Genomic DNA, 25,377 nt, shown 5'->3' on the forward strand with positions numbered 1-25,377 from the left:
TGCACAATGGGGCACCCAAGCAATGTGACATTTAAAACTAGCAGCCAGCCTAGAGGACACGTGACGTCACCGAGGTTGGTCGGCTGCAATGAAAACGCTGAGACAGACGGGGGTTCCAGCTTCCCTCACAGTCTGCTTAGGTGAAGGCATGTGGCTATAGGCCTGTGACCTACAAATGACATACAAAATGACAAAAAAGGACATACAAAGGCTTGCCTGAACGCAAATTCTTGGGAGACGGGGTTACGAGCACTCTGCTAAAAATCCTGGTTGCGAAATGGTATTAATCACATAAACCCTTTTCTCAACATGTGCACAGTCAGCCTTACCGGCGATTCATATCGTGTTTGAAACAACACTTTCGGTTGACGAAACATGCAGCCACATTTTCTCTACGCAGTATGCGCCGTATTTGTTTATTAAAGTATGACGCCAAACAAAGTAAAACAGAAGACGCAGGGCAAGAAACAGGTTAAAAATAAACCGCGAATTGGAATGAACCCGGCAACATTGTTTTATTTAAAGAAAAAGAACGGGTCCTTCATGAAGCTGTACAAAGATTTCATGTTTAGAGCTATACTTTAGGTGGGCAATAAAATAAAGGCACCTTTTTACGTAGTATCTGCCGTTTTCGTATATAAAAATATAACGCTAAAGATTGAATGCGAATAACAAAACATAGAGCAAGAAAAGTGGACTAAACAGCGAGTTTAAATGAACCCTGTTACATTGTATGAGTAATAGAAAAAAAACACATCATCAATAAGACCGCACCAAGCTTTAATATCACTAAATCATGCCGCCGCGCTCTAGGCGTTTCTTCGCCATCAATTTCTAGCATGAAAAGGGTAGGATGTGCATTCAAGTAGTTTTCTTAAATGCCTTTGTTTATTTTATTCACGGTGCCCTTCATGGGTGTTTTTTTTTTCTTCCTGGATGTATGCTGTTATTGCTAAGGATTCTCTTGGTTGAGAGTGTTTTACTGAATGAACAATCTGCCGAATTAACCACGCGTTTATTTTCTTTTTTGTTCGTACATTTCCCTCGTTTTCGCAGTTTGTTGCAGTGATTAACTACGAACAAACACTTGCATTCTCGTTTGTTCCCGTACGTTTTGAAAATTACATAGAGCTAGTTTAGGTATATTTTAGACTTTAAGGAGGGACAGTCATGACCCGCCTTTCAAACATTTTTATTTTCAAACCAACTAAATTTAATAACCCTTCATAGCTTGGACTAGTTTAAGACATGTATCCCCCCTCACGATCATTTACCGGTTTAAGGTACGCCCCTTTTACGACGAAGGCCTCTTCCTCCAACTGTTTCCAAGGGCTTTTTTTCGAGTCAGCGTCTTGCATTTCTTTGTTATCTCCTCCCTTTTCGCACTTGTCTATCTACCTTTGAGACGTATTACGCTTCTCGCCTTGTCAATGAGGTTCCATTTGTCATGGCGAAGTCTGCTCGTTGTCTGTTCTAGTTAACCAGAGCTTGAAATGGGGCTAGTTGGTTTCTTACTCGGAACATTGCTGGCGCTAGGCCTTCGTCGTCCTTGTCCCGCCTAGCGCCAGCAATGTTCCGAGACTGTTCTAGTTATCAGATGTCCTACTATTTTCCGTCCTTTCCCCTAATTTGAGCAGACTTATCTAGCTGCATGTTTCCTATCTTATCCTCCTGAACTAAAGTTACTCAGTCCTTAAGGACAACAAAGTTATCCAATCAGTCAGTCAGTGTTACATCTATAATCACTCTCTCTTCGGCTACCAGAGCTGACTCCAGTTTTCTTTCCCTTCATATAGACTCAAGGTTAGCGTTCATCTGATAACTGAAAGTTTCAATCTAAGCTGAATTGTATTAGCCGGGATACGGAGTTGTGCTAGTTGGCTTCATCCTATTTTCTAGTCCAATAGCCCCCACAAACGACTGTATCAAATTAATTGGGACAGCGATTTTGGTAGCAATTCGAACAAGTCAGCATATATTTTAGAGTCTGTGTGGCACGACCTCCAGATTTCTTTAACAAACGCTAAGGTTGGAAGGTTTGTTCTGTGTTTCCTAAATAAAAGTACAAACATAATATTGTCTCCAAGCATTGAGGAAGTAAATGATAGTTATCGCACTTCATCATTTTGAGGGGCATGTTCTGTGTCAGTCGCGGGTATTGTTGTTCTCGGTTCATTTACGCTAACGCTCCAACTCATATTTCGCCGTAATGCGGTGATTTCTGTCAGAATAAGCGATTAACATGCAGGGTTGGGCTCTAGTAACGTAACTAACCAGCCTAGTTGGTATTCTAGTATGAACAGTTCAGCGCAAAAATATACAGGGACTAGCGCTCTTGTGTTGTGTCTTTTCTAGTCCCGGTATATTTGTGCGCAGAACTGTAAATGAGGGTTGTGCTCTTCCTTTCATTTTCAACACGAAAGTGTTTTATTCCGGGATACACGAAGATGTCAGTGACGTCATATCCGTCGCGGAAATGGCGCCAGTACAACGAAGCAAGCGGCCTGTAAAGGGTCACCCCGGCAAACTCTGTCTTCTTGCGGGGAAGCAACCTTTAGTACTAAAGTGTACGTTACACTTAGGGTTGTTCGTTTTCGGGCTTTATATTTCAACACGAAAGTGTTTTATGCCGGGATACACCAAGATTTCACTGATGTCATATCTGTCATGGAAATTACGTCAGTACACCGTTGCCGAAGTGACCCGCCAGCAGGACGTCGCTCGCCAAGCACACCTACAAGACAGCCGCCGACGCGTAAATCATGCTCAGCTGCAGATTTCGCTGAACATTTACCTTTCGTGTTTTACCGATTACTATTACCGAGGAATCAAACACAGTTTTTTTCGGTAATAATGCTTTAATTATGATGCTTAAAGTTAAGGTGCCGTCATTTCAAACTTTCCATTAGTCTCTCAAGTTCGAGCATTCCTTATACCAACCCTAACCCATGGTCAGGCATCAGTTTTTGAAGACTCGTATTGACGTACCAGTTTGGCAGCGCGACCTTTCTGCTGAAGCTCACTCCAACCAACTTTAAGGTGCGAGCTTTTCTTTCGCTTTCACTGCTTTCTGTTCAAATGAGGAGTATCGATCAGAGATGCTGACGAACCTAAGCGTAGGGCGGACATTGCACGGCACTTAGCACCAGCTGTTTACATTCATAAGGAGGAAAAGAGAATACCGAGTTAGCAGACGTTAGCCAGGTTCAAAAAGTTCGCTTTGCATCATTAGCAATGCAAGTTAAGCGGTTAAGGAAGCACCAGGACTGAAGCGCTGAGGAACGAACACAAATGCAAATCTGTGGCGCTGATGAATATTCATCATCGCATCAACGAAGGCAATGGACATTTATAACCACTCTTTCTTTTTCGTAACTGCTGCTGCTGCTGCTGTTATAAAACGAAAAAAGCGTAATTGTTGTGCCTGGACACACATAATGAGAAAACAGGAATGAAATATCCGGGACCCTGCAACACTTACCATCGACTACTCGGAATATATTTTAAGGTAAAGTCTATCGTCCCAGCAATCTCCTCCCGCAAGAATTATGAGAATCCGTTCAATATCGCCGAAACTACGATCGATGAAAAATCGCGCAAAATTGTTCCCTCTCAACTCGACCGCGGACAACGCGACGAAAGCTGCGCGCTCTCTCCCGGAGAGGTGGGCGGCTCGCGGCGTCTTCTCCGGCAGTCTTCGATTTATGACAGGCCGGGGAGTTTTCCCCTTTTCTCCGAAACGTGGAGTTGTCTATTTCCGGTTAGGTGCCACAAAAAAGCAGGCATGGCTGCCTGCTCGCAAGCGCGCGTTCGGTCTGGTAGGGTGTTTTTAAAACAATAAACGTGTGTAGTCGAGTGGCCCCGTTTAAAGGGAAGTATTGAGCTCATCACTCAAACTCCGCGCGCACTCAAAACACAAAAGAAACGGCAAAACTGTGCCTACAGGTTCAGGCATAGAAGAGGTTCGTAGACAGCGAAGACGACGGCGGAAATGGGAGAAATTAGCCGCGAAGTTGACCAGTGACAGCCGATCGGGCAGCCATGGCCTCAGTGACGTCGCTTAGGCTATGCCAGGGGTGCATAATAAGGAGAATTGAAGAGAGCGCGGTTGGCTTATCCCCGTCTATCACAGCGATTTTCGCGCTCGCCGCTTCACGTGCACGTGTAATATTTGGCTCAGGTATTCCTGGCAGTGTAATCTAAACGTCGCGCAGGTTTACTTGCACTGCTCAGAGTGTTGCAGGGTCCCTTTAAAACTACAAATATTTATAGCACGTCGCTACTGACTGCTTCCTAGCAAAGAAAATCAAGGGATAGGTTTCAAAAAGGTTGCGAATGCAGTACACAAATTCCAAATGTTTAGTTGACCGAGAAACACTGAAAGCTATTTTCTGGTGCATAAAAAGGACCGCTGTTTGATTTTTTTTTTTAGGGCAGGAGCTCGTAATAATGGATGCTATTATTTTTAGAAACGTGTCCCGTGCCAGTGTTCCGGCATCAGAGTGCGGACGCACTCGAGGGTGCTCCACAAGCTGGCGCACCGAACAGCCTTCCCGTTTCCAACCCGCACGAAGGACAACGTTCTGGAAATTTTTACTGGTTCTCAGATATTGTCAACCGCCAGCCTAGACTAGAAATAATTCTAAGCTCGATTTTACCTACGCTTTCACCAAGCCCTACGTAGCTACGTTCACACCTCTACTTTTTGTTGCCCATGATGATGATGATGTTGATGATCCCTAAAGGCCTTGAATAGGGGAAACGGCATCTTCGCCGGTGTGAGCTACTTAGCTACAGAAGCTTAACTTGTTGGAGTAATTGGGACCAGGTAGCTTGACTTGTTATAAGAACACCGTTGAGCCATTTCTTAATTTTTTTAAACCGCCTCAAAGGAATTTCTGAAGTAGACATGAAATATTCGGGTGAGTTCTGAAAGGGAAAGCAGTGGCGAAGGAATTCCCTGTGGTTTTGGCGAGCAGTAAAGAGGTCAGGAAGCGGCTATGCTGACAGTGGCGGAAAAAACGACCGCGTATTTCTGCTCGCTTCGCTCCAAGTGTCGTTGAAAGACTATATAGTCTTTTGCGGCCCTCACCACAAAAAATGTCTTGCACGTTAATGTGCAATGTTGCCGTCTTACACAGCTCGCGCGCCACCCACTAGAACCTTGTGTTACTTCTGCACTTCTTGGAATTCCGCCCCGAGGGGGAGCCGCGAGTGCTTCTTGCATTTATGGATCAAAACATTTTTTAAAGCACATCTTTTTTATTTTTACCACAAAATTCAGGCGCCACGTATTTTTAATTAAAAGAACTCGCGCAGTCGTAAACCCATTTTGGCGAAATATGTTCTTGACAATGTGCCCCTTAACACAGTTACACATTTTAAGTATACCTCGGCATTTACATCTCATCCAACCTCTCCTTGAAAAGACAGGTTGAACATGTTTGTTCTTCTGCCTCCCGAACGCTTAACTTTCTTCGGCGCAATTTCAGGGCTGCCCCTCCTAAACTGAAAAAACTTCTTTATTTCACCCACGTAAGGTCCATCATGGAGTATGCGTGCGCCGCTTGGGACCTGCAACTTGCCTACTTATGCGAAATGTTAGAACGTGTACAAAACCGTGCCGCCCGTTTTGCCACGGGTGATTACAATTTCCGATCCAGTGTTACATTATTTAAAAACCAGCTTAACTGGGAACCCCTAAAAGAACGCAGGCAGCATGTCAAACTTAATTTGCTTTATCATATCTATTTAAAAAAAAAAACTGGCATTGATTCTGACATCTTTCTGTTTACCCCACATTTTGTATCTAGACGGCGTGACCATAGTTGGAAAATTCGTGAAATACCTTGCCGTACAAATGTTTTCAAAGATTCGTTCTTTCCTCACACCATTAGTCTGTGGAATAAGTTGCCAAGTGCTATAGTTGATTGTACCACTGACGCGCTTTTTAGTAAGTATCTGTTAGACTTGTAGTTCTGTTTTTATTTTTGTATGTGTGACGATGTTCAGCGATGTGCTGTAGCCTGACTGCCACATGTATATGACCACATGTTCAATTTCCCCCTGCTATAATGCCATCTTGGCGCTGCAGGAAATTAAATAAATAAATAAATAAATAAATAAATAAATAAATAAATAAATAAATAAATAAATAAATAAATAAATATCACTTATGTGTTTATGTTTCCCCTCAAATACGCCTGATGTCTTGTTTTTACTCAAAAATGTTGACAAGTACGTACATTGCCACCAGATTTAGTCGTTTGGAAATGCTTTGCCTATACAAACAACTCGCTCAAGAATTTTTTTAGCTTTTGTCCGGAGGACTGAATCGAGGGACAGACAGGCATACAGACCTATATGCAGACAGACAAAAGTTTTCGTGTTTAGGTATAGTCCAAGAAAGAATATAGTCGTTAAAAATAAACATGTCGGGAAGGTCTCCGTTGCAACTTGTACCCCAGTAGACAACCGCATGCATCTGACAGCAGCCTGACATAGTTGCAATTACGCAGTAGCAAAATAAACCTATCTCCGCGAGACTGTAAACCAGAGTCACTAAAGAGAGGCAAACAGAAGAGGATACAAGTTGGTTATTATTTTTAAATGTAGAGCATAAGTAGATGGAAGAGAAATCAACGTGTATTATTATAGCGTAACGAAAGATGCTTAAGACATCACAGAAAATTTTTCTTTCTTTTCGAGATATTGACTGCGCATATATGAACTGGCTGCGGCTGACAACAAAAAAGCATGCAGCACGCGATGGTATGGTGACGCTTTGCGAGTTTAGTTGCGGTCGGAAGAACGACAATAGGGTGAGTGTGTGGCTGGGTGAAAAGAGAGAGCGAGGACACTGTAAGAAAGTAGGGGTTCAACAGAAACGGGAAAAAATTGCGTTTTTCTTCAGTGTGCAGAGAGAGCCACGTAGGACGAAAGATGAATCGGGCGCGAAATAGAGAAAAAATAGATCAATTTCTCGCTATTTGAGGGTGGAGTCGACTCTAACCCGACATTTTTTATCTCGGGGCAACGGAAAGAAAAAATATGCACCGAAGGTAAAGCGGGTTTTACTCTGTCGTGACAGTGCGAGACTGGAACAATGTACGGCCGTTTATCCGACTGTCTCCGGCGGTAAAGGGCAAACTCTGATGGCACATGGAAAGTTCGGCAGACAACGTCGATCGCGTTACTATAGCGGCGTGGCCAATGCACCACAAAATCGCGTGCTGCGGCTTTCTTGCACCGTAACACCGGGACTCCTGCGACTGCATTCGAGCCTGACAGCACGCTCGTATAGGCTCACAGCAGTTCTGTCGCAATCCCCTGCTGAAAATGGCAAACAACTTTGGCGGAGAGCGAAGCCCTCAATTGGAGTGGAAAGAAAAAAAGCACAGTGGAGGAAAGTAAGAGGCCGTCATGAAATCGATAAAACAATACCAGACGCCCGTGCTTATCATGTAGCCCAACCGAAGCTGAGGGAAAGGAGCGCAAGACAAGCACGCGACCGAATACAACCAACGCCGAAATTGCATTCGAAGCAGGCGTGAGCCTACATTGATGTAGAGGCCCGTCAACAAAATGGCGATCGACTGAACTGCGTTCGACATCGATCACAAAACGACCGAGGAAGTCCTTGGCCTAAAGACTTTACCTGCTGACACGTCGACAGGACACCCCACACTGTTTTCTCCTCCGGATGTACGTTCTATGATTGTTGTTAGGAACATGTACAGTTCGATAGGGCTAAAAGACAGGTGATTAACATTTACCGAACCCCTGAACCTCCCGTGCAGGCCTTGGTCAATCGGTCTGATTTATAATTAACTTTGGAATAAGTTACATTTTGTTTCAACCGAATCAATACTCGTAACTGTATGAAGGGCCAGAAAATGTTTCCCAATGGTAATTGTACGGTGCTTTTAGGCCGCTTTCAAGGGCCATCAGTGCCGTTGCTATCTTGGTGCTTAATGGACATGAGGAATGGACAACATCATGTAGTGATATTTGCTTCTAAGGCTCTGGCTGTATTAGGCGCAAGAGGCCTATAGTAGTACTCAAACTAGTATCAAATTTTGGACAAGTTTGCGTGCGTGCATGTATGGGCACTGGTAGCATATATAGATTTGAAAACATTGGACTTTTTAGGACTGGAGACTGAACCCACACCGTACGTTGTTTTCAATCATTTCCTTTCGAATAGGACTGTTTCAGTGGCGAAGCACCTTAGTGGGTCGGGCTGTCGGTGTTGCCTGCAGTCGTCTCCTGCCGTCGTCTCATGTAGTCAGGGTAAATCAAGCTGTCAAACGATGGTTAAAACAAGTGTATAATGGATAAAATCAGTTCAAAATAGCAAAATTATATAACATGAATTAAACTAGTTTCATATGCAAGAATATTCAAAATTTAATGGCATTATAACAAAAATTTGTTAAATTACGTCACGAAATTGGTTTTAAACGCCAGGTTTTATCCTGTCGAGTATAGTTCTTAACATGTTCCGGCGTGTGACACGAAGACAACTTACAGCCCTCTCAGTTGTCTGTCCCTCTGAGGCTGTCCCTCATTTAATTGCCTAAATCCGGTTCAACGCAAAAGAGGGCGCCACCGCCTCAGCAAGCACGCGATTGCTCCTCCTATCGGCACTTCTCCAGTGGCAGGGGCAATAGGAGGAGCAAGAGAGAGACTTACAAGCTTTGAATACAATTGTTGCGCCAAAAGGAGACAGGCAACAGGGTTCGGTGTCATGGCTGACCCAAACGGGGTTGTACGCTTTAATGACATGATTATGTACACGATGATGATAATGTGGGAATTCAACAGAACATACCCTACGGAGGGGATCCAACATACTCCCACCGCCGCAATATGCGTGTGCCGCAAACGGTTACTGGCATAAATCACGCAGCGAGGACAATCTTGCTGTCGGTCCAGAACTTTTCTGCTGGCAATGCGTCTCGATCATGTTCAAGCATTGGAGGCTGTTGCAAGCTCTTTTTGGAATAATTCTATAGCCCGGCAAATCCGCCAGTTCCTCGAAACGCCTGAGTAGAAGCTCAGGCTCCTGGCCGTGGCTGGCGCTGATGCATAGCTCTTGATGCGCGCGTTGTGTATTTTTCAACGGCAAGCACGCTAGTCACTTCGCTTGTCGAGGGGATTCTGACACGGCTTTTTTGCTTGACTGTCTGCTACTTCTACTGCTGCATCTTGCGAATACAGCCACACGGTGACAAAACGAGGTAGATTGGTTCGTCGTCGACATTTTGAAACACGTTCACCGTTGTCGGCAGCTTCGTAGTCGTTGTTTGAACAGCCCCAGTAAAATATGGGTGGCCGTGTCTTGTCACATCTTTTACTCCCGCCCGCCAGAAATGGGGCGGGCAAGAACGATTAGTCCGTAGTCCTAAAACTTAGATCTTCTATCCGTAACGTTTCTCCTTCCAAGGGTCGCCAGGTGTGGTCATCACTTCTATTTCCAGCGGTGCTTCAACTTGCGTCGCCGCTTCAGAAGCCATGAATGTTGTAACGATGACACAAGCAAGGGTTTTGTATTGGTATTCAAAAGGCCACTCAGCACAGTTCCTTGAGTTCGGCGCTGATGGTGCATGTATCTGGCACTAGCAAATGCTGTCTTCCGAAATTTCCTCCGAGTCTCAAACTTGAGTGTACGGTCGTGTACGCTCGGTGGTAGATTTCGGCTGTATCCGCAGTTCTCGGGTCTCCATGTCTTCGTTATAGTCTTGTAATCACTTTTCGGTGCTGTAGAGGTGTCGGAAACACACAACTGACTGCAGGTTCCACACCGAAAGCGGTTTCTCCTGTGCAAGCCTTGCCTAAGAGTAACCATGTCTTTGTGGTCAAGCTTTATGCACTACTTTCTGGGGCTACTCTATCAATCTGACCTTCTCGAAACGCAATAGGTGCTGACGAGTAATCGCATGCGTGCGTAGGACCGTCTTCTGGATATTCAGGCGAGTCTTCGCCGTACATGAAGTCTGGGACAAAGATGTACTCAAACTGACCTGGTAAAGCCTCAATGAATGTTTCTCCAGGAGCTTGCGCTACGTTCAAGTCGATAGCTACCATTTCTGTTTCCTCAAGCTCCGTGGTTGATGGTAATTTCTCGCCGTCCCCGTCGTTACGACTAGGCAGGATTTTGACGAACGAGTATAAGAACTCTTTGGGCGTTTAGAGAAAGACGGCCATTTCGGAAAATGATGTAGATTTGATGTCTAAGCGCTGCTTGGTTTTGAGGCACTGTAACCAATGTTGGAGGTAAGCGTTAGCTCTGAAAAAGCAGAGGGTGAATCGATCCGCCTCAACTACCTCCTGCTCAATTTTCTCTTCAATTAGGTTAAATATACCGGAATCCAATTCGATTAGATCGCTTCTGATTTGTTGGAGGTTCTCTAGGTTAGCTTCCAGTTTCGATACGTGGTGATTCGGTGAAGATAATATTCGGTCGGCATCAGCTATAATTCTTTTGAAATCAGCACGGATATGCTTCCGCAACGAACGCAGATCGTCCAGCTCACCAGCTTGCTCTTCGGTAACGGTACTCTTTCTCACAAGCATGGTGGACTGGACGGAAGGTGGCCCGTCTGCGTCGGTGGGAGAGTTGCGGTCGGTTTTCGTCGGTGCACCGGGGATGGCCGCGTCCGGTGTCGGTCGAGTCTGGTTAGTCATCCGTCCCTCGAGGCCGACTGCAGGAGCGCCTGTGTTGGCGTCGCTGTCTTCGAGGGAGTCGTTTGTCAGTATTCTGTCACTATCAGCCATAGTTCGAGGTGGCTCAGGGTGAGTCGGCGGTGAACGGTTCTCGGTCTGACTTGCCCGAAGCCACTTGCATCCCTGCTTCTCTTCCCGTCAGTCCCTGGTTTTCTCCCGGGTTTGTCGGCACCAAATGTTACGCCAAGAGGAGACAGGCAGTAGAATTCAGTGTCATGGCTGACCCAAACGGGTCTCTACGCTTTAATGACATGATTATGTACACGATTATGATAATGTGGGTATTCAACAGAGCATACCCTACGGAGGGGATTCAAAAACACCTATACACTGCACGCTCGGCCCTTCCGCAGGTTTCACATTAGTGGAGATGGCCGGAGATTTTTTTGCCCTCTTGTTCGGCCACAACCACGTTTCACTTTCATGATAATAAAGTGAGGTCTCGTACGCAATATGTATGTCGCTATGATGTCCGGGAGTAAAAAGAGTACCTCAGCTTGGTTCATACAATCCACTTACCTGTGAACCAGAAAAGGTAAAAATGCTGGTGAAACCACCACGCGGATTGCATGCAAGCCTCCATTTCGGGTGATGGAACAAGTTTATGTACAAATTTCATAGTGATCCGTAGCGCCGGGGCCGAGCTGTAATGAATGATAACAGTGCTTCATGACCGCATTAACGGGCCTCGAAGACGAAACACAATTTTATCCATTTCAAAAAAAGCTAAAATTTGGTAGTTCATTCAGCTAAATTTCAGCCACGAAAGACGTTTTTAACCAGAGACGCAAAACATATTCAAAACCCTTTTCGCGCTACAGTGAAGTAATATGGGCAGGAGTGGGGTATGGGCAGGAGTGAGGCCAGCGCTAAAGCAGTTATAAGTGGGTTAAATGCAAGTTATAATTCCAGTGATACGATCAAACGGAACTAGAGGTCCATATCGTCCAGTGATGTTTCTTGGTGGCAACTTAGGTCAGCGGCCGCCAATGGCACAAACAAGATTCTCTCACGTCACAAAGACATGGCTGTAGCATGGCCGGGGAGTCGTCACTGCTTTACGTGCCATGTTTATTATTTTGACTATTTGTTTGAGCCTTCCGATAAAATCGGCATCCCTGTTACAGGTCCAAAGAAGCCGTTTTAATGAACCAAGCTTCTATTTCGTGTTCACTGCCCCTTTATAGAGAACAATAACGATTTATTAGAGAGTTTAGCTCCAACCCGGAAAGCAGCTGGCTACTCCAAGCATTGGAGTATACAAAAGGCACAATACTTAATTAACATCAAGGTTACAATAAGTACAGTGAAACAGCAGCGGCTGAAAAAAGATCGCATGCGCTCAGTAACTACTTGTCCTTTGTAGTAGCGCACACACACACACGCATATATATATATATATATATATATATATATATATATATATATATATATATATATATATATATATATGTAGCGAATAAGAATGGGAAAATTAAGGGCTCGGTGAATTACGACAGAATAAGCGTTGACAGTCAAGAAAACCTCGGAAATTAAAGGGGGGAATGCGGTAGGCCATAGAAATAGAAGAAGAATTTTTTGAGTCAGAAAGTAAGTGGTGAAAAAAATGCCCGCTGGGTGGGATCCGAACCCACGACCTCCAGAATACCGGTTTGGTGCGATGACCACTACGCTAGAAACGGGGCTGTTTCCCCACCACCTTCTACGGTGTTTATGTTACGGTACGGTACGGTACGACAACTTTATTGATAGTGCCGCAGACGGCTTGTCGCCCTGGTCTTGTTAGGGTACTTCGCCGCGACGCGGCCTTGACGTCGTCTCGGTTGGTGTCGCCTCTACTTTGGCCACGTATTTTTTGTTTCCTGCAGTTGGGGGTTTTAGCCAGCGCCACTCGGACTACTCGGGGTGAAGGGGACCTTCTTTTTAACCCATTGGCCGTGACTCGAGTGTCTACGACATGTCGAGAGTGGTCGACCAGCGTTGAACCCTTTGAAGCTACCTTTGGGACCAAGACTGCCAGAACAGAGCCCCAGCATCGCATCGCATCGGGGTGGACGCAGCCGCCAAGGACACCGAAGCCGCGCCGGGCCGCTCCAGCCCAGTCGAGACCAAAACAAGACGATGTCCCGCGTCCCGTGTTCCCCAGCCCGAAATACCCGCATGAAGACGGGGCGAAACGAGCCGTGCCCAGACAAGCCGAAGATGTTACCCGCCCTTCCCTCTGACGTGGCTCGAGGACCTTTGGTGCTTCGCCGCGGTTGAAGCCATTGCTGTTGCTGGGCCAGGCATCATCAACACCGCCATCGTCATCTGTGGCGGCAAGTGATTCGTCACTGCATTTTCATCACAACACTCATCCGCCTACAATCACCCATTTGCGTCGGCGTCCACCAGGATGGTCGTCATCGACCGGGGAGATGATGTCACGGGACGGGACAATCCCTGTTGCGCGATGGCCCACCACGAATGATGACGACGAAAAACAGCTGTGTGGTTATGGCTTGATATAAATAGTTCTTCACCATTATGTAAATACATGGCTTCATCGCTACAATGTTCGTGTCAGCTGCCGCCAGATATATATATATATATATATTGCCACGGGCAACTATTCACACGGGCACATCGGTTCACAGGAACACAGTAACAGGTTTAATCATCCGTCCGAACCAGTCACTCCCCGATCTCCTTCTTCGTCTTCATCTTCCTCTTCCACAGCCCATCTCTCTAACTAGCTCACAGCCCTAGGGGGATTGTCCTTCTTTATAGGTATATGTGTAATTAATCCATAACACTTTCCCCCCCTCCCCCGGAGGGGCGTGAGGGGGCCGAAGGGGAGACCTGTATAACGGTAGCCCCTGCGGTCACAGCTCACAGCCAGGTTCGCGGCAACTGCCTAGCACACACAGCAAGGCAGTTTTGCGGTATGCCCGCGCTCGTTGCAGCGGTAGTAGACGTTGGCGACAGGGTCGTTGCCGCTGGTCTCGAGGCAGTCACGTCTTATATGCTTCAGGTGGTCGTAGTTGTAGCACTCGCGGTTCTTCCGCTCACTGTTGGGGCCGTATTGCGACATGTGGCCCAGCTGGTGGCAGATGTAGCACGTCTCCTCTTGCTGCTTGCACTCGCGGGCAATGTGGCCCATCTTGCCACAGTTGTAGCAGGACATCTCGTCCGGTCTATGCTGGCAGTCCTTGGATGTGGCCGGTGCCGTTGCAACTGCAACACCGATCATCAGCCTCCTTGCACTCCCTGGAAAAGTGTCCTATTCGGTTGCACTTGTAGCACCTCTTCCTTATGGCGGCTTATAGACCATGCGGCCACCACGGCCGCCCCAACCGCAGACCCCACCGTGTGGGCCCAGGTCGCTGCCCCTTCTCCCTCCACCCCCTCCGTCTTGGAAGCACTCGCGTGCAAATTGTCCAAGCTTGTGGCACTTGTAGCACTCCGTCATCGTCGTGCACCTCATGCTTCGCCGCCGTCTTCGTCTGCTGGCAACGCGCTTACATGGGGCTAAGCAAACCACGTTCTTGAACAATACGTGTTCAGCCATGTTCAACTATCAACTATCCGCCTCTTCGCCGACGATTGCGTTATTTATCGCCGAATAAGCATCAACGAAGACCAAATACTACTACAAAAAGATTTACAAAAGATAGAAAATTGGTGCTCTCTTTGGCTAATGACACTCAACTTATCGAAATGCAAATTCATGCACGTAACTCGTTGTCGTTCCGAACTTAATTACACATACACTTTAATGTCAACTTGCCTTTCACTAGTAGAATCATACCGATACCTGGGAATTCTGTTAACAACAAACCTAACCTGGTCCGAACACATACTAAAACTCGTTGCTGAAGCATCCCAAGCGCTTGGTTACATTAGAAGAAACCTTTCACTATCGCCCCCAACCATACGCAAAATGGCATACGAGACCTTCATCCGAACAAAGCTAGAATACGCATCTGCTATTTGGAACCCTCATCAGTCGTACCTAATAGACGCCATCGAATCAGTTCAGAACCGCGCAGCCCGCTTCATCACTTCTAAATATGACTGGCATCTCAGCGTCACCGACATAAAAGCATCCCTCTCCCTCCCCTCTCTGACAATTAGACGTGAAATCGGACAGATATGCCTCTTCCACAAACTGTATTATCACTTTCACCATCTCCGTTCTTCCCTCTTGCTCACACCGTCCCGTTACTCACGCCGTCTGTTCAATTCCATGAGCATACAACGATTGCATGGTTCATCTAACGCATTCAATATGTCATTCCTACCACGTGCCATCGAAGAATGTAACAAGCTGCCTGACTCTGTTGTCCGTGAACGGAATCCGACGAAATTCAAAGAATTATTATTATCTCACCTTAGACTTTAATTTTATATAATCCCCAAGACTTGCCGCTGCTGCCTTTTTTAGTTTATTATTATTTTGGTTGTTGTTAAATTCTCTAATTAGATGTGTTGTTGTATAAATTGTCTAATGAACCATGTACCCAAACGTATTTTTCTTGTACCACATATGCACTACTGATGTCTCTGCCCCCCCCTTATGTAATACCCCTCTGGGGTCCTTAAGGGTTTAATAAATGATGATGATGATGATGTTGCCTTGTACTTCCGCTTCCACCCTAGTCCCTGCCCTTGGCGGTATACCTGTGCTAACAGCTGCTGCTGCTCCGTTGTAATATCCGTGTGCCTTGTTGCAACCGTGTCATCCCAGCGCTGACACCAGTTGTTGTGACCGGGCGGGGGCACCCGATCCTTTCTCCGTGGCCTCCAACATACGATGGGTAGCGTGTATGATGCGAGCGGCCAGCCGGTGTTGCAGCCGTGAAGAAGTCCAGAGCAGTAGGGTAACGTAACTGTTTACTTCATAGCGAGAGGTGAGCCGAAGCCAAAAAAACATACAATGCCCCGACGGGCGAGGTTACAATACAGGACAGGAGCAGAGCGACCGCATGGATTCGCTGCTCAGACAGGAATGAATATCAGCGTTTGTGCTGCTTCTTTTATACCCAAAAAAACGCCCCCAAGAGTAACACGCCACGAAATCACAGACACGCACACACTCTGTCCCTAGTTAGTGAGTCACCCATGGCTTCGTCCCACATGGCGTCCGAGAGGGGGGGGAGAGAGTGTCCTTGAAAGGTGCCGGGATCGCGCTATCAACTGCTGATCGTGCCGATAGCGAAACGTCTGAGCCGGGAAGGTCAGGGCGCTGGCAGCCGCCGGAGGCACATTGCAAAGCGAGGTGACTGACCCGGCATGGCGAGACACGAAAGTACGATTCACCGACACGCGGGCGCACATGGTCGATTCCCACGTGGTCGCTGATGCGGGAAAACACGTGTTGCTGGCCGATTCGTAACAGCTTCTCCGCCGGGGGTCCGAGATCCCGATGGATAAGGGTCTGCAACCGTTGTCCGGAGGGATGCTTTCGCAGTGAAGTGCTCAGCAGACGCTCGACTCCAGGCCGGGGCTGTACGACACCGTGCTGGAGCTTCACAGGGCCGATCACTGGACGAGTAGTGGCTCCCCAAGAACGTCTCTGGCTTGGACAGGCAAGCAACAGAACAACACAGGAAGACACAACCGCATCGCCGGCAAGTGCGAAGACAAATCCACACTGAAGATCTACCAGGCTTTTAGTTGCGAAAAAATACGCTAATAACTAACTACACTAGTTATATTTTAGCCCAGCAGTACTTTAGACAAGTGCACAAACCTGAAAGGTGACATTTCGCGTGATTGGAAATGTCCCATACACAAAAAAAACGTAATCGTAAAGGGCGAAACCTGCTTCAGGGAAAAGAAAGAAATTTGAGAAAGTCAGGCGTCAACAGGCCACTTCTCGCGCCGAGAGCTGCGATTTGAGCTCTCGTCAATGCCTTGAGCTTTTCCCTTTCTGTATCGCACTTTAGTTGCAGCCGTTCTCTCAACGCTGCTGTGACCGCGTGAAATGACACCGGTCGTTTTGTTCGACAAAGGTCGAGCGCGCGGAGGAGCGAGCGGGATTTTCCCCCGTTCATACGTTAGGCGTGCACTGCTTCTAGGCGGCGTTCCCTCGACGCGATGCGAGCTCACAGCTTTGCTCGCTCTGAAACACGCGCCACAATTACGCGCTGAGGTTTTTTCTACCTCCTCGTTGCTCGCCTTTTTACGAACGCGTTTGGCAAACGAACCTCTGAACGCGTTTACGTTCACTCCTCCAGGTTGGTCGGTTCCAGACTTCGGTTCAGCCACACGCGACACCGGAACCTCAACTAGCTCAGCTGATGTCCTAACGACGGGAGCATCAGCTGGGAGTGAAACGGGCACGACGAGCCCATTAGACACCTTGCAGTTCCCAACAGTCCCTACCTCGTCGTCCCTCGCTCTTTCATCGACAACCTCGGTATGCGAAGACTGAAGCGTGTTTCCGTTCTCCTTCCTTCCTGCCAGAACCACACTACACCTAGGCTGCCCTGTCTCAAAAGACGGCTCAGTTGCCCGCGAACTGCGCGCGTTCGGGTCGACAACCGTTTTCAAGGGTTCCCGTGATCTAGCGCACTTTGAACATGGCGACGAAACATCTCCGCTCACCGTAGGGGCCTTACACACAGTGTACTTACGCTGCCCTCCGTCGCGAGCCTCTGGAAATGCCCAATCATCGCTTTCTGTCTGAGTTTCGCCATTCCTCACAGAGGTGGCGACCCTTTCGTTGCTCGAGCTCTTCGCAGCGAGCTCAGCTGGTTCTTTCCTCGGCAGTTTCTCAAAATTGTACCCCTTTTCCCTTAACAGCTGATCCGACCTGTTCGAAAATAGGTACTTGTACTCCGGCAGAAGTTGTGGGGATACTGCTGCCTGCGTCACAAGTTCACCAAACGGACCTCCGATGCGGACCTTAGCAATCGGCAGACGAACGTTTCGTGCACCTACGGCTGGCTTTACCCAAACACACTTCCCTGTTAGCTGATCCGGTTCCACGTACGAAGGGTGGACCATGTCTACCGTCGCTGCGGAGTCGCGAAGAACTCTGCACGGTTTACCGTTGACGACTAGCTCCCGTACGTACGGCTCTAGAAACTGCCTGCTGTCCTCACTCTGATCTTGTACGTGAAAGACTAGTTTTCCTTTCTTACAACTGGCAGCAAAATGTCCCGTCTCGCCGCAGTTGTAACATGCAGCCTGTCGGCGCGCCTCGAAAGCTTTCTTTCTGCGCTGGTCCTCAGCGTCTGCTGCTCTCTCTTTGTTATCGTGGCCAGTTTCTCTATCCACGAGAACGACTTCGCTTGCCCCACCGTCTTCCCGGGGAGCTCTGCCTTTCGGCCCTGGCTTATCAGGCCTCGGCCTGAACTCTTTTTGGCCGTCTTTCGGCCCCTGCGCACCTCGACGTGCGACGAACTCGTCGGCTAGTTGAGCTGCCTGATCCACAGTTTTTACCCCTGGCCTATCTTGCACCCAGAGTCTCAGGTTCTCCGGTAGTCGGCGGTAAAACTGCTCAAGACCGAAGCACTCAACTACTTTGTCGTGCTCTCCGAAAGCTTCTGCCTCTTTGAGCCACTCTTCCATATTGGCCTTAAGCTTGTAGGCGAACTCCGAGTACGACTCGCCTCTAGCTTTCTCGGCTTCCCGGAACTTCTGGCGAAACGCCTCTGCTGACAGCCTGTACTTACGCAGGAGGCTCGACTTGACTTTTTGGTAGTCTTCCGCCGCCTCCTTTGGCAAGCGAGCCATCACGTCGGATGCCTCACCTGGCAAAAGCGTAAGCAGCTTTTGCGGCCATGAGTCTCGGCTAAACTGGGCCCTCTCACACGTACGCTCGAAGTTGACCAAAAAAAGACCGATGTCTTCTCCTACCTTGTAGGGTCGCATTAGGTCACACATTCGCAACGTAGGTCGGTCAGTCGCCGCAGACTGCACGCTGCTGCCACTGTGACGTCTAGTTCGAGACGCCTCGACGTCTAGACGCTTCATTTCCAGTTCATGCTGTCGCTCCCGTTCCTTCTCCTCGCGTTCCTGTTTCTGCCTCTCTCGCTCCTGTTCTCGCTTTCTTTCTTCGCGTTCCTCTTCGCGCTTTCTTTCCTCGCGTTCCTCACGCTGGCGCACAGCCTCTGCCTCTGCAGCCTGACGTTTAGCGGTCTCCCTGCCATTGATCGTCTCAATGCACTCAGACAGCTCGTCATCGTCAGCCCCAACAGCGATTATAGCCTCTATCAGCTCTGGCTTTCTCAGCGCGTCTGTAACATCCAATCGCAACTCTTTTGCAAGCTCCAACAACTGCGGTTTTTTCAACGCTTTCAAATTCATGGCCGGTCTAGAGTACTGCTTTCCCACTGTTCCAAAAAAAATGTTTTGCGCGAATAACCCACGCGGCAAAAACAGACGCCCTACCAGCTATCCTCAGAAGCCTGGTAAAACTCAGTGAAGAAAAGTTCCGCACTCACCCTTGACCGCCGTGAATTCTGCGAAGTCCGAAGCCGCCTTGACGTCCGTGGTGTTGGGTCTCGCACCGCTGGCTCCAGGTGAAGTTGTCATCCGACCGCTGCCAACCAGTTGTTGCAACCGTGTCATCCCACCGCTGCCACCAGTTGTTGCGACCGGGCGGGGGCACCCGATCCTTTCTCCGTGGCCTCCAACATACGATGGGTAGCGTGTATGAAGCGAGCGGCCAGCCGGAGTTGCAGCCGTGAAGAAGTCCAGAGCAGTAGGGTAACGTAACTGTTTACTTCATAGCGAGAGGTGGGCCGAAGCCAAAAAAACATACAATGCCCCGACGGGCGAGGTTATAATACAGGACAGGAGCAGAGCGACCGCATGGATTCGCTGCTCAGACAGGAATGAATATCAGCGTTTGTGCTGCTTCTTTTATACCCAAAAAAACGCCCCCAAGAGTAACACGCCACGAAATCACAGACACGCACACACTCTGTCCCTAGTTAGTGAGTCACCCATGGCTTCGTCCCACATGGCGTCCGAGAGGGGGGGGAGAGAGTGTCCTTGAAAGGTGCCGGGATCGCGCTATCAACTGCTGATCGTGCCGATAGCGAAACGTCTGAGCCGGGAAGGTCAGGGCGCTGGCAGCCGCCGGAGGCACATTGCAAAGCGAGGTGACTGACCCGGCATGGCGAGACACGAAAGTACGATTCACCGACACGCGGGCGCACATGGTCGATTCCCACGTGGTCGCTGATGCGGGAAAACACGTGTTGCTGGCCGATTCGTAACAGCCTCTTGTGCGGCAAACCCCACGAAGACACGATCAATAAGGCCGTTCCACCCATCACGGATACACATTAGTGGACGTACAACGAATGCAAGCATAATTGCGAGCAGGCAGGACCAACCAGCAGCTTTTGTACGAGTAGGTATGTCATCACGCCGCTTGCAGCTAGGTTTGGCGAAAATGTTATTTCGACACCAGCCTGTTGACACCAGCCACATCTGACGATTACAGACCAAACTGGGCTTTCGGCTACCACAAACTCGACACGGTGGAGTCTTCCGATGGCACTCACACCCAGAAACACGTATCCAATCGGTTGTATTTCAGCTCCGTTGAAGGCCAGCAACCGGGTGGCGGGTGTGGACTGGATTAAGTGGGGCACGTGAGCGATGACAGAACGGTCCCCCGCGTCCACTAGAGCCTTTAATGGCTTGCCCAGCATGACCACTTCCAACCACACCTAAGGAGCATGATGGGGAACCTTCGCCTTGACTATGGCGTTGTCTGGCACTCCCGCAGTCACAGTGGGCGCAGACAACACTACTGGGTTTACCTCGTGTCTAGTTGCTTTGCAGACCTTGGGAACGTCTCGTGCATCCGATTCCGTACGCCCTGAAGTAACCTGTGGTGAAAGTTGAGGGGCTTGGTAAGTTATGCGGGTTCAGGCCCTCGACGACCCGCGCTGTTGTTCCCCGGTCGGCTAGACAGAGAATCTGCTCGGCGGTCACAATCACACGCATAGTGACAAGGGGCACCACGAAGGTAACAGCCCAGGCGAGGAGGACACTGCCGAACCCCGCCGTAAGGTAGCCGAAAGTTGGAAGTCGAAGAGCTGGCCTCCACTTGCTGTGCTGCAAGAGATTCCACAGCTGAAGCTTCGAGCGCCAATCCAAAGCCTCACGGACAGTCATCGGTCGAGCGAGACGCACAAAACGCTGAACGTTGGGTTTCCCAAGGGCGTCCACAAATGCCCCGATGCCAATAAGATCTTTTGTTGCTTTCGGAGAACCCGCGAGTGCCTTGTGCGTCAGTAGCTCTACGCGATTCGCGAGGCCTTCTATGGGCATACCTTGCTGCCGCACACGCTTCAGCTCGGCGAAATGTAGCTCCTGGAAACGGGCGTCGCCAAAGCGGTGTTCCATGGCCGTAATTAAGCGGAGGTAGTAGGGTCTCGTGTACTCCGGCAGGTATTCCAATACATCAAAGGCAGGAGGGCGTAGTTGCGCCACCAGAACACGAGCCTGGTCAGTCAGAGGCCAACCACTGGCCACAGCAACTGACTCAAACTGAATACGGAAGGCTGCTCACGAGGTAGAGCCATCAAAAACAGGTGGATGAAGTGGCACACAGTGGTGCTGAGTTGCCAACTGCAGTACAACAGGCGTGGCAGGTACAACGGGCGCAGTCAGGTTCGGGGCAACCGGCCGACACGATGATTCTATCACCGCCATACGGTTGTACAGGTCAGCTATTCGACAATTGATATCCACAAAGCAGGCAGACATCTTCTCATTAGTCGAGTTCAACTTTTCGCCGATGGCGCTGGTATGGCGGTCCAGGTGGTCGACGAGGCTGCCAAAGAGCGCTTCTAACTGGCCCGAATACGCTTGGTTCCTCGCAGCAGGATCACAGACAACGTTGGGGCTTCCCGTTGGTTGAACACGAGGCTCGCGCAGATCCTGACCTGTAGCGTGAGGCCCCCCGTCGTAGACACGCTGGATGTATTGGGCGGCAACCGGACTGCTGTATGGGAGACCACTCATGGGAAGCGATGCTGATGGGTCACTTGCCGGTCCAACTCCTTGTGGCAAGAACACGACGCCATCTTGATTTGTAGTCGCGCTCCTCGATGCTGGATGCAGTCGCGGCAAGAAGGGACGGCATCTCGGCGAGGGCTCGAGCTTGACTGCGGGTCATCATGTCTATCCCACCACTGCCACCAAAAATGCTACGGGCAACAATGCACACGGGCACATCGGTTCACAGGAACACAGTAACAGGTTTAATCACCCGTCCCGAACCAGTCAGTCCCGCGATCTCCTTCGTCTTCATCTTCCTCTTCCCCAGCCCACTTCTCTAACTAGCTCACAGCCCTAGGGGGATTGTCCTTCTTTATAGGTATATGTGTAATTAATCCATAACGATTGATTGATTGATTGTAGGGTTTAACGCGCCGACGCAACGCAGGCGATGAAGCGTGCCGTAGTGGAGGGCTCCGGATTAATTTTGACCACCTGGGGATCTTTAACGTGCACCGAAATCTCGCACACACGGGCGTTTTTGCTTTTCGCCTCCATCAGAAAAGCGGCCGTCGCGGCCGGGGATATATATATATATATATATATATATATATATATATATATATATATATATATATATATATATATATATATATATATATATATATATATATATATATATAGGAAATGAGGGGCTCGCTGAAAATAAGACAGAAATAAGGGTTGGCAGTAACGGAAACCTCGGAAAGCGATGCGGAGGATGTGGTAGGTCATTGAAACAGATACAGAATTTGGAAAGAAAGAAAGTGGAGAAAGCCAAGTGGGATCCGAACCCACGACCTCCAGAATACCGGTCTGGTGCGATAACCACTACGCTACCGGCGGGGATATTTTTCCCCTCCACTTTCTGGGGTATTTATGTCAATGTAATTTTTTCCTGTGCTTGTGGGTGGTAGCCAGTGCCACTCCGACTTCTCGGGGTGAAGGGGACCTTCTTTTTAACCCCCGGGCCGTGACTCGAGTGGCTACGACATGTCGAGAGTGGTCGACCAGCGTTGAACCCTCTTAAGCTCCCTATGGCACCAAGACTGCCAGAACAGCGGCCCTCGCTATGCATGTAGCGAATCAGAATAGGAAATGGGGGGCTCGCTGAAAATAAGACAGAAATAAGGGTTGGCAGTCAAGAAAACCTCGGAAAGCAAAGGGGAGAATGTGGTAGGTCATTGAAACAGATACGGCCCGGGGGTTAAAAAGAAGGTACCCTTCACCCCGAGAAATCGGAGTGACGCTGGCTACCAGCCCCAAGCAGAGGAAAAAATTACATTGACATAAATATCCCAGAAAGTGGCGTGGAAAAATATCCCCGCCGGTAGCGTAGTGGTTATCGCACCAGACCGGTATACTGGAGGTCGTGGGTTCGGATCCCACCTGGCGGGCATTGTTTCTCCGCTTTCTTTCTTTCCAAATACTTTATCTGTTTCAATGACCTACCACATCCTCCCCTTTGCTTTCCGAGGTTTTCTTGACTGCCAACTCTTATTTCTGTCTTATATATTATATATATATATATATATATATATATATATATATATATATATATATGTGTGTGTGTGTGTGTGTGTGTGTGTGTGTGTGTGTGTGTGTCTGTGTGTGTGTGTGTGTGTGTGTGTGTGTGTGTGTGTGTGTGTGTGTGTGTGTGTGTGTGTGTGTGTGTGTGTGTGTGTGTGTGTGTGTGTGTGTGTGTTTGTGTTTTCTTACACCGGCGGAATATTGACCAAACTACCTATATGCATCTATATACAAACAATACAAAATAGCCATGGCGTGACACAGATACTTTCGCCAATATACATAACACCATTGTGTTTTTCCACACCTATTCAGAGGAATTTGCACGCATTTAGTTGTGTTGAAACAACTCCCTTAAGGCAAGGAAAGCTTTCGTTTAGCTGCGCACATTTTCCCACAGGCCAAACAGTTTCTGCAAAATAGCCGGTCAGTGCTGCTTTCTTTTAACGGACCCTTCCACTCTTTAGGCATGATGAAGAAGGATCACAGATGCCCAAACAAGCCCATCGTCGTGGCTGTTCTACTGAGAAACTCACCGGAGCCACCGTCTTTCCCTATGTTCCTTGAAGTGAGGAAAGACGTGAAGAATGGGTGAGCGTCTAGCGGCCTCTACTTTCGCTGCGCATGCACGGCTCACCCAATTTTGTCGCTCCGTCACTCGTTCACCGTGGCTTTCCGGAAAACGGTATTGCAGCGGACAGGAAATGAACCCCCGCACCACGCTGGAAATGGTTACTCTCGCGCCCTCGTGGTCGAGTTCCTGTCTGAATGCGCCTCGAATCAACGCTACGTTGTAAATGCGACCACAAAAACGTAATTTTCTTGTATGCTACTTCGGTGCATTAAAAAGGATTGGGGATTAAAAGTGGTCTCAATATTCTCGCGGAACACTTCAGAGACAAATTATCGGTGTAATATTCTCAGTTTAAACAGAGGATAATCAAACCACGGACACAAACCCGGTTAGAAAACAATATCCACCAGTAACACGAAATTATTTGTGCTTTATTAACAATGCTTTTCACGAGGTGTATTTTTTTCCTCAAAAGGTTTTACATTCCGCTCTGTTTACTCCTTTGAATATTATCAAAGGTTTTTGGTTACCTTTTAGGTTCCCTTGCATCCAGATCACAACAAAAAATAAGCACATATAACATATTTAAAGGGATATGCAAATACGAATTTCTCGGAGGAGCCATAAACAGATTTATTTTTTTATCATTTACTACTACCATTTGTTTTGAAACACTTAATTTGAATCCACTTAGATATGCATCTGCTCCCAATCGAGATCCCCTTAGGCCACTTATTCCAACTTCTCTACAGGCTCTTGCTTTCGGGAATAATGTACGTGCAAAACAATTGGTTCTTAAACGTGGGACGAAGTTCCGCTACATGTGATTAGCTGTACACATAAGTTCATCTTAAGAACTTTTTTAGCCCCTTTGACCTTTTGAAAGCTGTGATAACCATACTACTTAAAGCCTAGTGATGTGGGCTCGCAGTCTAAGCCACAGTTGTGCAGCAACTTTGATGTCGAAATTTGCGCATATAATGCGTATTCGAAAGTAATCGAAAGTTTTAAGCATTGAGCACCCAGCCTTTGAGCTAACACGCATTAGAACACAGAACAGCGCACATAATTATTGCTCCCAAGCCGGCAGACAAAGTAAGCTCATTAACGAGAGCAAGCTTTCCTCTTTTTATCCGCCGGATAGCGCTGCCACATTCAAAGAGCCCCGCCAAAATAGCATCGCCCCCGCTTCAGTGACGCTCTAACACCATTAGCCAAAAACACTTTAGCTGTTGCCGGAAAGAGGTTGACCCGCGGAAGAGAAATATGGACAGACTGTAGATAAAGCACAGACTTCCGGGCGGCTTGAAGCCAGTAGACCGATGTAAAATTTACAGGACGAGGCGGCGCGGGGGCGTCGTATCTTCTCACCATGGCAGAGACTGCAGAGCGAGCAGGAGGCCGCCGCGGAATATTAATATCGGGACCGAACTGAGAGAAGAGCAGCGCAGAGCGCGCGCAGTTAACGGTTCTAAATTGGAAATCTAATCACGCGGTCGAGCAGCCTAGCTAATTTCGTAAACTTTATTTCGATCCTCTAACAAGAGAAGCTG

At 48.2% G+C, this 25,377-nt stretch overlaps 1 protein-coding gene across 3 annotated transcripts in view; it reads right to left on the minus strand.

The window, feature by feature from the left end:
- The window catches only part of LOC144178500 (neural cell adhesion molecule 2-like), a 389,343-nt gene that overhangs the window by 320,480 nt on the left and 43,486 nt on the right, over positions 1-25,377 (minus strand). The gene's annotated exons all lie outside the window — the stretch shown is intronic.

This window comes from Haemaphysalis longicornis, unplaced genomic scaffold, assembly GCF_048455015.1.
Source record: "Haemaphysalis longicornis isolate Haplotype H1 unplaced genomic scaffold, Haemaphysalis longicornis Haplotype H1 scaffold_4, whole genome shotgun sequence".
NCBI lineage: Eukaryota > Metazoa > Arthropoda > Arachnida > Ixodida > Ixodidae > Haemaphysalis > Haemaphysalis longicornis.